Source organism: Nomascus leucogenys, chromosome 18 (genome assembly GCF_006542625.1).
Source record: "Nomascus leucogenys isolate Asia chromosome 18, Asia_NLE_v1, whole genome shotgun sequence".
Classification (NCBI taxonomy): Eukaryota; Metazoa; Chordata; class Mammalia; order Primates; family Hylobatidae; genus Nomascus; species Nomascus leucogenys.
Genome location: NC_044398.1, coordinates 89,809,734 through 89,824,306, shown reverse-complemented (window position 1 = coordinate 89,824,306; position 14,573 = coordinate 89,809,734). Strand labels below are relative to the sequence as shown.

At 41.9% G+C, this 14,573-nt stretch overlaps 1 long non-coding RNA gene across 1 annotated transcript in view; it reads left to right on the top strand.

Annotated features, from left to right (window-relative positions):
* The first annotated feature begins 254 nt into the window (after positions 1-254).
* LOC115831245 overlaps positions 255-14,573 on the top strand; it is a 186,760-nt gene continuing 172,441 nt past the window's right edge. The window contains exon 1 of the long non-coding RNA XR_004026773.1: positions 255-495. This is a non-coding gene — a long non-coding RNA (uncharacterized LOC115831245). The remainder of the gene's footprint in view (positions 496-14,573) is intronic.

The window sequence follows — 14,573 nt, the reverse complement described above, 5'->3', positions numbered from 1 at the left end:
GAGTTCTCTGAAAGGCCCCTGTGATGGTTAATTTTAAGTCTCAACTTGACTGGATTAAGGGATACCCAAATAGCTGCTAAGGTATTATTTCTGGGTGTGTCTGTGAGTGTGTTTTGGGAAGAGGTTGGCATTTGAATCAGTGGACTGAATAAGGAAGCTCTGCCCTCGACATGGAGGGCTCCATCAATCAGCTGAGGACCTGAATAGAGCAAGAAGGCAAAGTAAGAGTGCATTTGTTTTCTGTCTCTTCTAGAGCTGGAACACCCTTCTTCTCCTGCCTTTGGACATCAGAACTTCAGATTCTCTGGCCTTCAGACTTTGAGACTTGCACTAGTGGCCCCCTGGGTTCTCAAGGTTTTGGCCGCCTCGGTTGAGAATTACACCATCAGCTTCTTTGGTTCTGAGGCCGCTGGAGTTGGACTGAGCCATGCTATCGGCTTCCCTGGGTCTCCAGCCTGCAGACTGCCTACTGTGAGATTTAGCCTCCATAATCACGTGAGTCAATTCCCCTAACAAATCATTTCTCATATCTTTCTCTGTCTATGTATCTTTTTGGCTTTGTCTCTGTGGAGAACCCTGACTAATACAGCTTCTAAACTGATAAATGCTTATTTACACCCATTGAGTTGAGATTGCTTCCTGTCTAGCCTCAAGGCTCCATCCTCTGAAAGCCACGCTTGGGATCTTCAGGTGAGTGCCTCTGTATACTAATTGCAGACATGACTTTGCAGAAGTGGGTTCTTTCCAGTTGTGCCTTTTTGCCTCAGAGGCCCAAGTTCCTCCAAGATGCCCCTAAGCTGCTTTTTTCAAAGCATCTTTGCAAAGAAAGAGTAAGGAAAAAACTGAGCCCTGGGGTATTAATTCTGAATGGCTTGTTGAATGGCTGGCTTTAAGATTTGCTCCTTATTACACAGAAACCCTCTTTATTCTTTAAAAGAGGCTTTGGCAAAGTCAGAGTAAGTAGGACTTAATCTTACAATACAACCTGGCTGTTCCAGGGAACATGAAGCCCGCAATATTTTCTACCAACAGTACTTCCTAGAAAAAGCTTGCAGGTTTTCCCCAACAGTAAATATGGCTACCATCTATTGGGCACCGATGTGCAGGCACTGTGCAAAATTCTTTATGTGAATATATTTTTATATGAGTTGTCTCAATTTTCAAAACAATCCTCATCATACTGGTGAGGAAACTGAGAAACAGAGACCTTTCTCAGAATCACACAGCAAAAAGTGGTAGAGCCAAGACTCAAACCCAAATCCCTGTCACATCAAAGCCCAGTCTGCTAGTCTCTTACCTACACTGCCTGTCACGAACTGCTTGGTCTTCTCTGACCCAAAGGCCCCCAGAGAGACGACATTAAAGCTACCAGGGCAAGCAAATGGCAGCTGCTCCCAGGTAAACATACTCTTCTGTATAACATGGTTTTCTCACCTTCAGTTCATGGACTGGTGGGTGGCAGAAAAGGCAGAGGAGGTAGAAGACAAGTACAACACACTATGAATAGCAGAAGGATGAACTGAGGACTGTCAATGTGCAAAGGCGGTTGAACATGGAAAGGAAGGAAGCCAGGACAGTTGTAAAGGCATCTCCAGGTCCCATTTCCCCACCCCACCCCTGCCATCATCCTCCCAGGCTGTGATGAATCCAAGGAGGATAAATCAACACTTGCCCAGGTTACTGTTTATTTCCTTAGAACTAGGGAAAACTGCATCTCCCCTTCTTTCCTTGGAAAAATCACTGTGTTAGGATAATTATGAATCATCCTTTGATCTGTCTCTATATCTGCGAAGCATAAATAGCGTTCAGCTGTTGAGGTCTGATTGCTCGATATTTCAGGTTTATATTTTGAATAACACAAGGCTTGGTTGCTAACGCCGGTAAATAATTTACTCTAGTCTGAAATATGAGCTCCAGGCAAGAAACATGAGATCAAACATGGGGAACTGCAGTATGATAGCAAACACACTGCTCTCCTGTGAAGGGTTGTTCTAAATTCACTGCTGGAAGACAGAGAGAGAAATGACAACAGGGGGAGCCTCAGCCAAGGTCCTTCTGGCTCTTGCCCAAATAGGATGGCTTTCCTGACATCAAAGGAGGCTGGAGAGATGAATATCAATTTGAGCATGGAGAGAGGATGTGACAGCTGAAGGAGGGCTTCTTCAGCTTCTAACACCAAAACATTCCTCCCTCCACTCCAAGGCCTTGGTCATGCCAAGCTCAGTAGCAATGCCAACTGCTTATATCTCCTTTAAAAAATCATTCTGAGCCACAGGAGTGCAGAATAGTGGGAGAACAGAGTACATGGTCTGATTTCTTTGACTTCATAAAATCTGGAGCAGAAATAAAAATTAGCAAAAGCAGTTTCTTTTGATATGAGAGTTTATTTGATGCTTTTATTATGACATTAAATGAAAAGGCAGGGTTTTAAATGCAGCTGCTGTATGATCACAATGAAGTTCAAGTCAACAGCAAAATTTCTGGGGTGAGCAAAACCAACAATAAATGCATTAATGCATTATCAGTGGTTGCTGTAGGGAGATAGGAGCATAGCTATATCCAGCACCTCCTTGTTACAATATAAGCAGGATCCCAGTGGAAATGTAGGGGCTCCTGTGTTGTCCTTAAGATTGTTCTGGAAAGTAACAGTATGCCTCTGTGATGGGTATGGCCTCCCTTGAAAAGGGAGACTCTTCCCTCAGCCAGCAAGTTTTGGCAAGTGGAAAGGGTAGCAACTGGCCCTCACTACTCGCTACAATTGGTAGTGACTGTCTGGGATACTGGAGTGAGAAGGATTCTGAAATCAATGGACTAAAAGACCTGATTGATTAGTGATGTCTACCTGGGAGCATGAGGTGCTGCTATATTTGACATCTGGGTTTTGAGTGAGATACGTGTATTCAAATCCTAGTTTAAAAAGCATGGGATTTTGAACTTTAAAAAGTCTCTCTCCTAATGCTGTCCCTCCCCTTGTCCCCCACCGCCCAACAGGCCTTGCTGTGTGATGTTCCCTTCCCTGTGTCCACGTGTTCTCTCTCATTTTCTTTTTTTTTTTTTTTTTTTGAATCAAACAGATTTTATTCAACTTTTTTTTATTTTTTATTTTTTATTATACTTTAGGGTTTTAGGGTACATGTGCACAATGTGCAGGTTTGTTACATATGTATCCATGTGCCATGTTGATTTCCTGCACCCGTTAACTCATCATTTAGCATTAGGTGTATCTCCTAATGCTGTCCCTCCCCCCTCCCCCCACCCCACAACAGTCCCCAGAGTGTGATGTTCCCCTTCCTGTGTCCATGAGTTCTCATTGTTCAATTCCCACCTATGAGTGAGAACATGCGGTGTTTGGTTTTTTGTCCTTGTGATAGTTTACTGAGAATGATGTTTTCCAGTGTCATCCATGTCCCTACAAAGGACACGAATTCATCATTTTTTGTGGCTGCGTAGTATTCCATGGTGTATATGTGCCACATTTTCTTAATCCAGTCTATCGTTGTTGGACATTTGGGTTGGTTCCAACTCTTTGCTATTGTGAATAGTGCCGCAATAAACATACGTGTGCATGTGTCTTTATAGCAGCATGATTTATAGTCCTTTGGGTATATACCCAGTAATGGGATGGCTGGGTCAAATGGTATTTCTAGTTCTAGATCCCTGAGGAATCGCCACACTGACTTCCACAATGGTTGAACTAGTTTACAGTCCCACCAACAGTGTAAAAGTGTTCCTATTTCTCCACATCCTCTCCAGCACCTGTTGTTTCCTGATTTTTTAATGATGGCCATTCTAACTGGTGTGAGATGGTATCTCACTGTGGTTTTGATTTGCATTTGTCTGATGGCCAGTGATGATGAGCATTTCTTCATGTGTTTTTTGGCTGCATAAATGTCTTCTTTTGAGAAGTGTCTGTTCATGTCCTTTGCCCACTTTTTGATGGGGTTGTTTGTTTTTTTCTTGTAAATTTGTTTGAGTTCATTGTAGATTCTGGATATTAGCCCTTTGTCAGATGAGTAGGTTGAAAAAATTTTCTCCCATTCTGTAGGTTGCCTGTTCACTCTGATGGTAGTTTCTTCTGCTGTGCAGAAGCTCTTTAGTTTAATTAGATCCCATTTGTCAATTTTGGCTTTTGTTGCCATTGCTTTTGGTGTTTTAGACATGAAGTCCTTGCCCACACCTATGTCCTGAATGGTATTGCCTAGGTTTTCTTGTAGGATTTTAATGGTTTTAGGTCTAACATATAAGTCTTTAATCCATCTTGAATTAATTTTTGTATAAGGTGTAAGGAAGGGATCCAGTTTCAGCTTTCTACATATGGCTAGCCAGTTTTCCCAGCACCATTTATTAAATAGGGAATCCTTTCCCCATTTCTTGATCAGATTCACACATAACAATATTAACGTTTAATGTAAATGGGCTAAATGCTCCAATCAAAAGACACGGACTGGCAAACTGGATAAGGAGTCAGGACCCATCAGTGTGCTGTATTCAGGAAACCCCTCTCACGTGCAGAGACACACATAGACTCAAAATAAGGGGATGGAGGAAGATCTATCAAGCAACTGGAAAACAAAAAAAGGCAGGGGTTGCAATCCTAGTCTCTGATAAAATAGACTTTAAACCAACAAAGATCAAAAGAGACAAAGAAGGCCATTACATACTGGTAAAGGGATCAATTCAACAAGAAGAGCTAACTATCCTAAATATATATGCACCCAACACAGGAGCACCCAGATTCATAAAGCAAGTCCTCAGTGACCTACAAAGGGACTTAAACTCCCACACAATAATAATGGGAGATTTTAACACCCCACTGTCAGCATTAGACAGATCAACGAGACAGAAAGTTAACAAGGATATCCAGGAATTGAACTCAGCTCTACATAAAGTGGACCTAATAGACATCTACAGAACTCTCCACCCCAAGTCAACAGAATATACATTTTTTTCAGCACCACACCACACCTATTCCAAAATTGACCACATAGTTGGAAGTAAAGCTCTCCTCAGCAAATGTAAAAGAACAGAAATTCTCTCTCATTTTCTTAGATCAGCTACCTAATCTGTTACCAACTTAAGGGGATTACATAAAATAATCCACGAGGATGTTGCTGGCATAAGTAGATGCTCAATACAATTCCTCTATCTCTTCCCATTTCCTTCCCTTTCCTTTACATTCTTCAGGACCCAAAAACCATAACACAGTATTCTCTTTTCAGAATTCTCACCAATACATTCAGCATAGTCGTTAAGTGCTTCAACCAACTAGTGGAAGGCCTCCAGATACAGAAAGATGGGAACCCCTCTCTGCCTTATACCTGACCAACGTAAGACTGTTGAGAGTTATGAGTTCCGGACATCAGCAGCAGCTGTAATAACCTTTCTCTTGGCTGTTTTCAGCACAGCCGTAAAAAGATGAACATGATATGACTGACAGGCCTAGAAGACAGGGTGTTTTTAGGACCAAATAGTGTTAGAAGGACCTGCCGGAATGAGGAATACAGGAAAAGACCTCAATACACTGTGTACAGTACTGAGCTTAGCAGATTACTGATGGAATTTTTGGAGTACCTCCTCAGAGGCCCGAAGCTTAGAACTTTAATAGCTCTATATTCCTGAAGGTAAAGAATTTCTTGATTAGGATAAGAAATGCAGTTCCCATCCGTTGGACTTCAACTGGAGAAGATTGTCCAGTTTTAGATTCTCCATGACTCTTACTTTCTTCTTCATTCTGTAGACTGATCCACTCTTTTAAAAAATGTGTATTTTTAGATGCTAGTCTGCAGAACAATAAATCAGCAGAATTCCAATAATTAGTACTGAGGGGAATCAACTTGTTAATACTGTTGCCATTTTCATTTTAATATTTTTTTGGGGGGAGGTCAAGGTGGGTGGATCATTTGAGGTCAGGAGTTCAAAACCAGCCTGGCCAACATGGTGAAACCCTGTCTCTACTAAAAATACAAAAACTAGCTGAGTGTGGTGGTGGCCACCTGTAATCCCAGCTACTCGGGAGGCTGAGGCAGGAGAATTGCTTGAGCCCAGGAGGCAGAGGTTGCAGTGAGCAGAGATCATGCCATTGCACTCCAGCCTAGTTGACAGAGCGAGACTCCATCTCAGAAAAATAAATAAATAAATAAATAGCAATAATGATTTTTATTTTATTTATTTATTTATTTATTTATTTGCCCAGAACTGGCAGCATGGTAGGTGGGAAAGTTGCGTAAGTTTAGGATTCTATCCAATGTAGGTGAAAACTGCAATTTATCACCATACTTTTACCTCTCTGAGACTCAGGTTCTCATATGTCAAATACCACTAGAGGTATTTACACATTTCAGGATTTTTGTAAGATCTGCAGTCTATGGGTCACTTCTTTTTTCTAGCAGATGTGGTTGGTGCCAGTGTCACTTTCCTTGTGTGAAGCAAGTTCCTGTGCACTGGTTACCAACTTGCCTGAGTGTGGTGAGTGAGACAGAACACCCACACACATCAAGTTAGATAAAGTGAATTCATTATTTGCAGATAGGCAGCAAAGGATGCTAGAAGCCTAGGATTCATGTTGAGCTGGTCCCCCAAGACTCAAGAAAGCTGCTCAGGGTGGATAGAGTTTCATCTGTGCATGCCCCACTTGCATCACAGCTGAGGGACTATGGAAAGCCGTCCACCTGAGTTCTGTACCTTGGGGAACTTGACTTGCTGGGCTAAAGCGTGGAACATTCTGGGGACTGAAACAGAGCCTGGGCTGTTCCATCCAGTTCCTCCCTATCTCAGGATGTTGCATTCTTTGCACACTCTACAGTTACTTAAGGGAACTACAAGTGAGAAAGACGGAGAACTGAGTTAGTGCAAGACCACTCAGAGAACTGTCCCGCACCCTCGGCTCACCTCTAAGTTTTGCTGCAGCTGATGCTCACTGACAGTGTCCCACTTCAGTTCCCCGCTGTGTTTCTCCACTTTACTGTCTCAGGGCTTGATATGGTTTGGCTGTGTCACCACCCAAATCTCATCTCGAATTGTAGTTCTCATAATCCCCACAGGTACTGGGAGGGACCCAGTGGGAGGCAGTTGAATCATGGAGGTGGTTTCCCCCATGCTCTTCTCATGATAGTAAGTTCTCACGAGATCTGAAGTTTTTATAATGGGCTTCTCCCTTTACTTGGCTCTCATTCTCCTTCCTGCCACCATGCAAAGAAGGATGTGTTTGCTTCCCCTTCCGCCATGATTGAGGCCTCCCTAGCCGTGCTGAATTGTGAGTCAATTAAACCTCTTTCCTTTATAAATTACCCAGTCTTGGGTATGTCTTTATTAGCAGTGTGAGAACAGACTAATACAGGGCTTTTATCAAAATGGTGGCAGCTCAGTCAAGCCTCACATAGGTGGAGCCAAGGAGCGTAGGGAGTTTACACCAACAGGACAACCTTCAACCAGTGGGTGATGGGAGTCAGTGGATAAATGCCTCAGCCTCCTGGCTTTCTCAGGGAATATTTTGAGGTGCATTCTACACAGTTCCTCAGAGGGCTCCTGGTAAGATGATCTCTGGTTGCCCATGGTAGTAACAAGCTCCGTAATGTCCCCTTCACCAGCTTTTCATCCTTCCCCTTCTCACTTGCTCTACTCCCTCATTCCAACTTTTGGAGATAACCTCTCAAATAAAGTACCTGCACCCAACTCCTTCTCTTAGATTCTCTTTTGGAGAGATTCAAATAGACACAGAAGCTCTGTTAAATATTCTTCACCTTTCTAGTACTCACACTTTTTCCTTCATTTCCCGTACTCATGGATGATTTAATTTCTTCCTCAAGATTAAGAAGATACACCATCTTCTTTTCTTCTCTATCTCTCTGTCCATCTTTCTCTTCCTTTTATTTTTAGGGAAATGGGGTTGCTCTCTCTCTAGAGCCAACACTTTTATTTTGTCTTGAATAAACCTGCTTCTCCATCAGCGTCATCCATTTCAATTAATGACACCACCATCCTTTCAGTTGCTTAAGCCAGAAACCTGGGTGCATCCTCTTCTTATCTCCTGAGCAATCACCAAATCCCAAATGTTTCTTGATTTTGTCCACTTCTTTCTCTGTTAACCTTCACTGGCTATCTGCTATGTGCTGAGCATTTTATGAGCTTTACAAGCTTCATCTCATTTATATCCCTATAGAAATGGTGCCTTTTATAAAATGGTATTATTTTTATCCCCATTTACAGATGACAAAATGTGGGTGAAGAGAGGTCAAGGAACTTGCCCAAGGTTGTTTGAGTGGGTACATGGGGACTAAAACATGAATCTTTTTCCTAATTGCAGAGCTCATGTTCTTCCACTCGTGTGCTGTTCTACCTGCACGTCTTCAAAGGCATTGCACCCTGATGGTTATTCCTTCCCATGCCATCATCTCCACTCTCTCCTTCTCAGAGATTTTCTTCCCTTTTCCCATTATCCATGATGATGTCTTGTCTGTTTCATACAATAGGCTTACAGAAATTATTTATTGGATCAACAAGCCTTCATATAACTAATTATTTCCACTATATGTATTATCATGTACATTAACATGTAATTGTTCATTATTCTTTGTCATTAAAAAGAGGTAAAGAATTATGGGCTTCGGAGTCAGAGAGACCTAGAGTCAAACCCCATTGCCATCACCCACTAGTTATGTGACCTTGAGTGATTCACTTAACATTTCCAGGCCTTAGTTTTCTCACCTGCAAAATACAGATTAAAAATAGCTCCTGGCTGGCTGCGGTGGCTCATGCCTGTAATCCCAGCACTTTGGGAGACCAAGACAGGCAGATTGCTTGAGTTCAGGAATTTAAGATCAGCCTGGGCAACATAGCAAGACCTTGTCTCTACTAAAAACTAAAGCAAAAAAAAAAAAAAAAAAGCAAAACCGAACAACAACAACAGCAACAAAAACACAAAAAACAAAAAACAGCCCAGCGTGGTGGTGTGCTCCTGTAGTCCCAGCCACTTGGGAGGTTGAGGATCACTCGAGCCCAGGGGATCAAGGCTGCAGTGAGCAGTAATTGTGCCACTGCACTCCAGCCTGGGCAACAGAGGGAGACCCTGTCTCAGACAAAAAACAAAACAAAACAAAACAAACAAAAAAAAACAAAAACGTGGTGATGGTAAAGATGGGGGAGCTGGAGAGGACAGTATTGAGAAAGATCGCATCTGAACTGGCCTTTAAGGATGAAGCAGGGAGTGGGGAAGAGGATTCTGAATGCAGTAAGACATGTGCAAAGAAGTGAAAATGCAGAAATGTTTTGGTCATCTTGGGTCTAGAGAAATTTTATGAAGCACTTCATCCCTTCTTGTCCCTGAGCCTTATCCCATATCCCTGGCGGTAGTTTCCTCTCTTTCACTTCTCACATTCCTGATTTTATTTCCATTTCTTGTATTTCTTCTCTCCCAACTCCTGGAGCAAAGTCCCGTTCTTTTCATCTTATCATGCAGAGCCATGTAGCTTTCTCTTTCATTGCCTTGTTTTTTTCAAAGTCCAGGCACTCAGAATTTTCTTTAATCCCTAAGTGACTTCTCAAGGGATTCCTCTCAACAAAAACAGTTCCCACATATAAAAGGAATGCTGATGCCAACTAATAATATAATTAAGGTTTTCACATCTGCTGCACTTGTGTTAGTATTAGATTGCTATCCCTTTGGGAAGTAGAGCTATGTTTTATTGAACTCAGAGAACTAGAAAATGCTTGACCATGTGACCTACTCTCTATAGGCACTGGGTACACAGAGATGAGAGAATGTGGGTTTGGCCCTTCAAGGGACCAGAGTCCATACGGGTCAATAAGCATTGAAAACAACTACTTCAATGCTAGATCATAAGCACAACGTTGAAATTTGGGTAAGGCTCAGCAAAATACAATTTAATATCATAACTTGAAGTTGTTTATTTCATGTCTTCCCCTCTGGCCTGTAATTTCTTTGAAGGAAAGGTTTTTCTTGAGGAAGAACTAAGTCTCCTTTGTTTGCCATTTTATTCCAGGTGCTTGGCACAATGACTGGCACCTAAGGCAAACCCAGTAAACATTTGTGGAATTAAAGCATGAACAATGGAAGGGATTTTTAAAAATTAGGTGGTGGTGGCAAGGATAGGGAGGTGGAGAGGATGGTATTAGGGATGTCAGCAGCTGAACTGGGTTTTGCAGGATGAAACAGAGGAGTAGGGAAGTGTATTCTGGACACATGAAAAACTATGTGCAAAGAAGTGGAGATGCAGAAGAGCTTTGAATTTGGAGAACTGTAAATGGTTTGGTAGAACTGGAACAAATGCAGAGATATGGGATCATGAAAGGTAGGGCTCCAGAGACAAGCAGGATGCAGCCTTTTCTGTATCATCTGTGCTGAACCTAGCACAATGCTGGCTTCAGAATAAGCATGCATTGCTTGGTGGTTTTAAACTTTTGAGTTCCTTAGTATGCATGGTAGACGTGCACATTTTCAAGTCACGGAAGATTACTATCTAAGGTCTCTAGGGAAGAAGTAGTCAAAGAGTAGTCCAAAGACCAGAAATATCAGCATGTCCTAAGAACTCATTATAAATGCACATTCTCAGGCCCTCCCAGACCTGCTGGATCAGAAACTCTGGGGACAGAGCCCAGCAATCTGTATTTTGACAAACTTTCCACGTGATTCCAGATTTACACCCAAGTTTGAGGGTAACTGATCTGAGGGATGGAGCTAAGAAACAATGAGAAAACAAAACCAAAAAAGCCACAGATATTTTTGATGATCTGTCCAGCTTGAGAATTTCTCTTTAAATGTATGTGTCGTCCTTATTGTCATTGGCTTAGCATTGAACTGACAGATTTACTCTGCCTTTTGGAACTAGCCTGGGCTTCTCTGAAACACCTGTGCCCACTAGGTCCTTACTGAAAACATGAAATAGACCAGAATCTGGGGAGGGAGGAGAGCTAGTCTGTGATGTTCACAGGCTCCAAGAAGGAAGGAAAACCAATTGTCTCTTTGCTGAAGACATTGAATCATAGGCAAGAGATGCCCTGAGAAAATAAAGAGAAGCAAATTTAGAATAAGCAACAAGAGATATTTTTGCATTCAGCATTCACTCAACTTGGAGGATTTGGGTGGTTTATGTCTTTCAATGAATATGCAAGATGGTTCTTTTCACCCAAATATAATTAACACTATTCAGTATTTTTATTCAACACACAATATACCATATAGACAATATTAAACAGACAATGCCCAATTATAGTGAACACCAGAGAATATTTTTATTAAATAGGAAATTCAGTGATAAGAGGCTTCTGCAAGATTGTTTGCTATGTCATTTATTCTTGGATCAAGCCCTGGAAGAGCCTTGATTCCCTATGTCTAAAGAAGTGTGCTCTTTGAATGGGTGGTTTCCCTGGACGTTAATCAGTTCTTGAATAATATGAGTGACAGTTATAATAAAAGTATCTGTGTTTGGCTAATTTCCTTGGTTAGAGCACATCTATTTGAGCATGTTGCTGGTAACATCCAGGCTAGGGGTTCGGTCTTTGTGTAGGCAGTAAGAACAAGAAGGTGAATAATTAGGGACGAGGAAAAACAAGGAGGAAAGTGGATAGAAACATACAAGACCTTGCATTTCCACTGAGGAGAGCCTGCAAAGCTGAGTCCGAATACCCTAGGACCTAGGGACACCACAACTCTTCCAAAAATGATGATGGTGGTGATGATGATAATAAAAATAAAAGTAATAATAATAGCTGGCAGGTATTCAGTACCTATACCTATATTGTGTTCAATGCTTTATATGTATGCATTTGCCAGACTTTCAAAACAAACTGGGGAAGGTCCTAGCATCACCTCATGGAGATTTAACCTGGGAAGGGCTAAGAAATGTCCCCAAAGGTCGCATTCATAATAAGGGACAGAACCAGGCTTCAAGTCCAGAAAAGGCTGTGCTCCTCACCACTGCACTGCACTGCCTCTGGCAAGGAGGACCTACAATGTAAGGAGGGTATTGATGAATCCATGTTGTATGTAGCATGCTCTAACATTTATTAGACATGTGATGTGTGCCAGGCATCATGCTAAACATTTAACATACCTTATCCCTCTTAAATCTCCTACAGAGAGTATACCTCTTTTTTTTTTTTTTGAGACAGGGTCTCAGTCTGTCACCCAGGCTGGAGTGCAGTGGTGCGATCTTGGCTCACTGCAACCTCCGCCTCCCGGGTTCAAGCTATTCTCCTGCCTCAGCCTTCTGAGTAGCTGGGATTACAGGCATATGCCACCACACCTGGCTAATTTTTTTGTATTTTTTAGTAGAGACAGGGTTTCACTACGTTGGCCAGGCTGGTCTTCGAACTCCTGACCTCAAGTGATCCGCCTGCCTTGGCCTCCCAAAGTGCTGGGATTATAGGCCTGAGCCACTGTGCCTGGCCCCAGAGAGTATACTTCTAATCTTCACATCTTATGGATTGCAAACATATTCGGAGCACTATGTTGTAATTGTTGGACATGGAGGTGGAAATCAGAAATGAGTCCAAGGTCTGTGAAACCTCATGGATGACCTATGGATTTGAACCTTTGAAAACAATTAAGGACAAGAATGGAATGATTCTATAGCTCAGTAAGTTTCCCCTAAGGAAAGCTTCATCTCATAGAAAATAAAAGCTCTGCTGAAGCCTTCTAGTTTGCCTGGAATTGAAATACACAGAGCCCCTACTTAGTCGTTATCATCACGTGGTGTAATACTGGTGCTTTTATGTCACTGTGGACCCAGAAAATTATGCACCATTCAAAGGCCATGTGTAAAATGATGGCAAAACTGCCATCAGTTACTGATCTGTGGATAAAATATCCAGCATCTTATTTAAGTGGCTGGTATCATTTAAAAAGATCTTGCAGATTACTCAACAGTTAATGCTTTAATGGAACATTTAGCCTTTAGTCTACTCATTTTCTTGTAATGCCTGTGGCATAGATAGAATCAGCCTGTGCAAATAGAGGACACAGCTATCTAAAAAGAATGCAAGCAAATGTGTTTTCCTTTACAGTGTCAATATTTAGTAAATATATTTCAAACCTTATTGTGCATACAGATCACTTAAGGATCTTGTTGAAACACAGATTCGGATTCAGTAGATCTAGGGATGCTGAGATTCTGCATTGTTACAAGCTCCCAGGTAATATCAATGCTGCCCATACCTAGACCACACTGTGAGTAGCAAGAATCCAGGTTTTAGTCAGGGCGCAGTGGCTCATGCCTGTAATCCCAGCACTTTGGGAGGCTGAAGCAAGAGGATCACTTGAGCCCAGGAGTTTGAGACCAGCCTGGAGAACATAGTGAGACCCTGTCTCTACAAAAATAATAAAATAAAATAAAATAAAATAAAAAATAAAATAGGCCAAGTGCAATGACTCATGCCTGTTATCCAAGCACTTTGGGAGGCTGAGGTGGGCAATCACTTATGGTCAGTTGAGACCATCCTGGCCAACATGGTGAAACCCCATCTCTACTAAAAATACAAAAATTAGGTGAGCATGGTGGCACACGCCTGTAATCCCAGCTACTCAGGAGGCTGAGGCAGGAGAATCACTTGAATCCGGGAGGTGGAGGTTGCGGTGAGCTGAGATCTCGCCACTGCACTCCAGCCTGGGCAACAGGGTGAGGCTCCATCTCAAAAAAAAAAAAAAAAAAAAAAAAGAAGAAAAATCTAGGTTGTAAAAATCTGAGTTAATATATGTATACAATTCCTGCCCTTCCTCAAAGATCTTAATAACCTCAAAAATCATTTGTCAAACCAGTACAAGGAGTTTCAATTAGCAAAAGTTAAACTCAGTAATTAAACCAACTACAGTACTAGGGTGAACATCTAAATAAAATGTCCAAGAATGATTGCCAACAACCATTCAATCATTTTGAGACTACCATATGTTGAGGGCTTATTGAATGTCAGACATCTTGCAGAGTTTGTTCTGTGGTCCCCATTATGTTGGAGTCTAAATTCAGGCAAACTAGATACTGTAAACAGAGGAGGGGAAGATTCCACCCACGGGTACCGTTTATTAAGCTCTTACCCTGTATCAGTCACGTTATAGACATGATCCCAATTAATCCTCACTGTGAAAAGATGGAAATATGATCATTGTCCCTATTTTTCAGAACAGGAAGCCAGGATCCAGAGAAATTAAGCCACTGGCTCAAATTCTTAAAGTTCTTAAGTGGGAAAACAAGATTTTGAACCTAAAATCTGTTGACTTATTACCTAGCTTCTATTGAATTCTGCATCATTTATAATGAAAACTCCTAATCCTAACACAAGGTTAAATAGCAAGTAGGATGGGGGGAGGGGAATGAAGATGTTTCCTGAAGTGTACACATGTGTGCACATACGTGCACACACACACACCCCTGAATTTTGTCTGAGAACATGGGTCTGCTAACAAACCCTTACTTACTTCTGGGCATTCCGCAGACTTCCAGGTCGTTAGCCTCCTAGCTCCCATTCAAATCCACACCATTAATAGCTGCAATCAGCTATAATTCTGAAAAGCTTCCTCAAAAAACCTCACAGATTGGCAATTTCCTACTGTGCCTCAAGTGTTA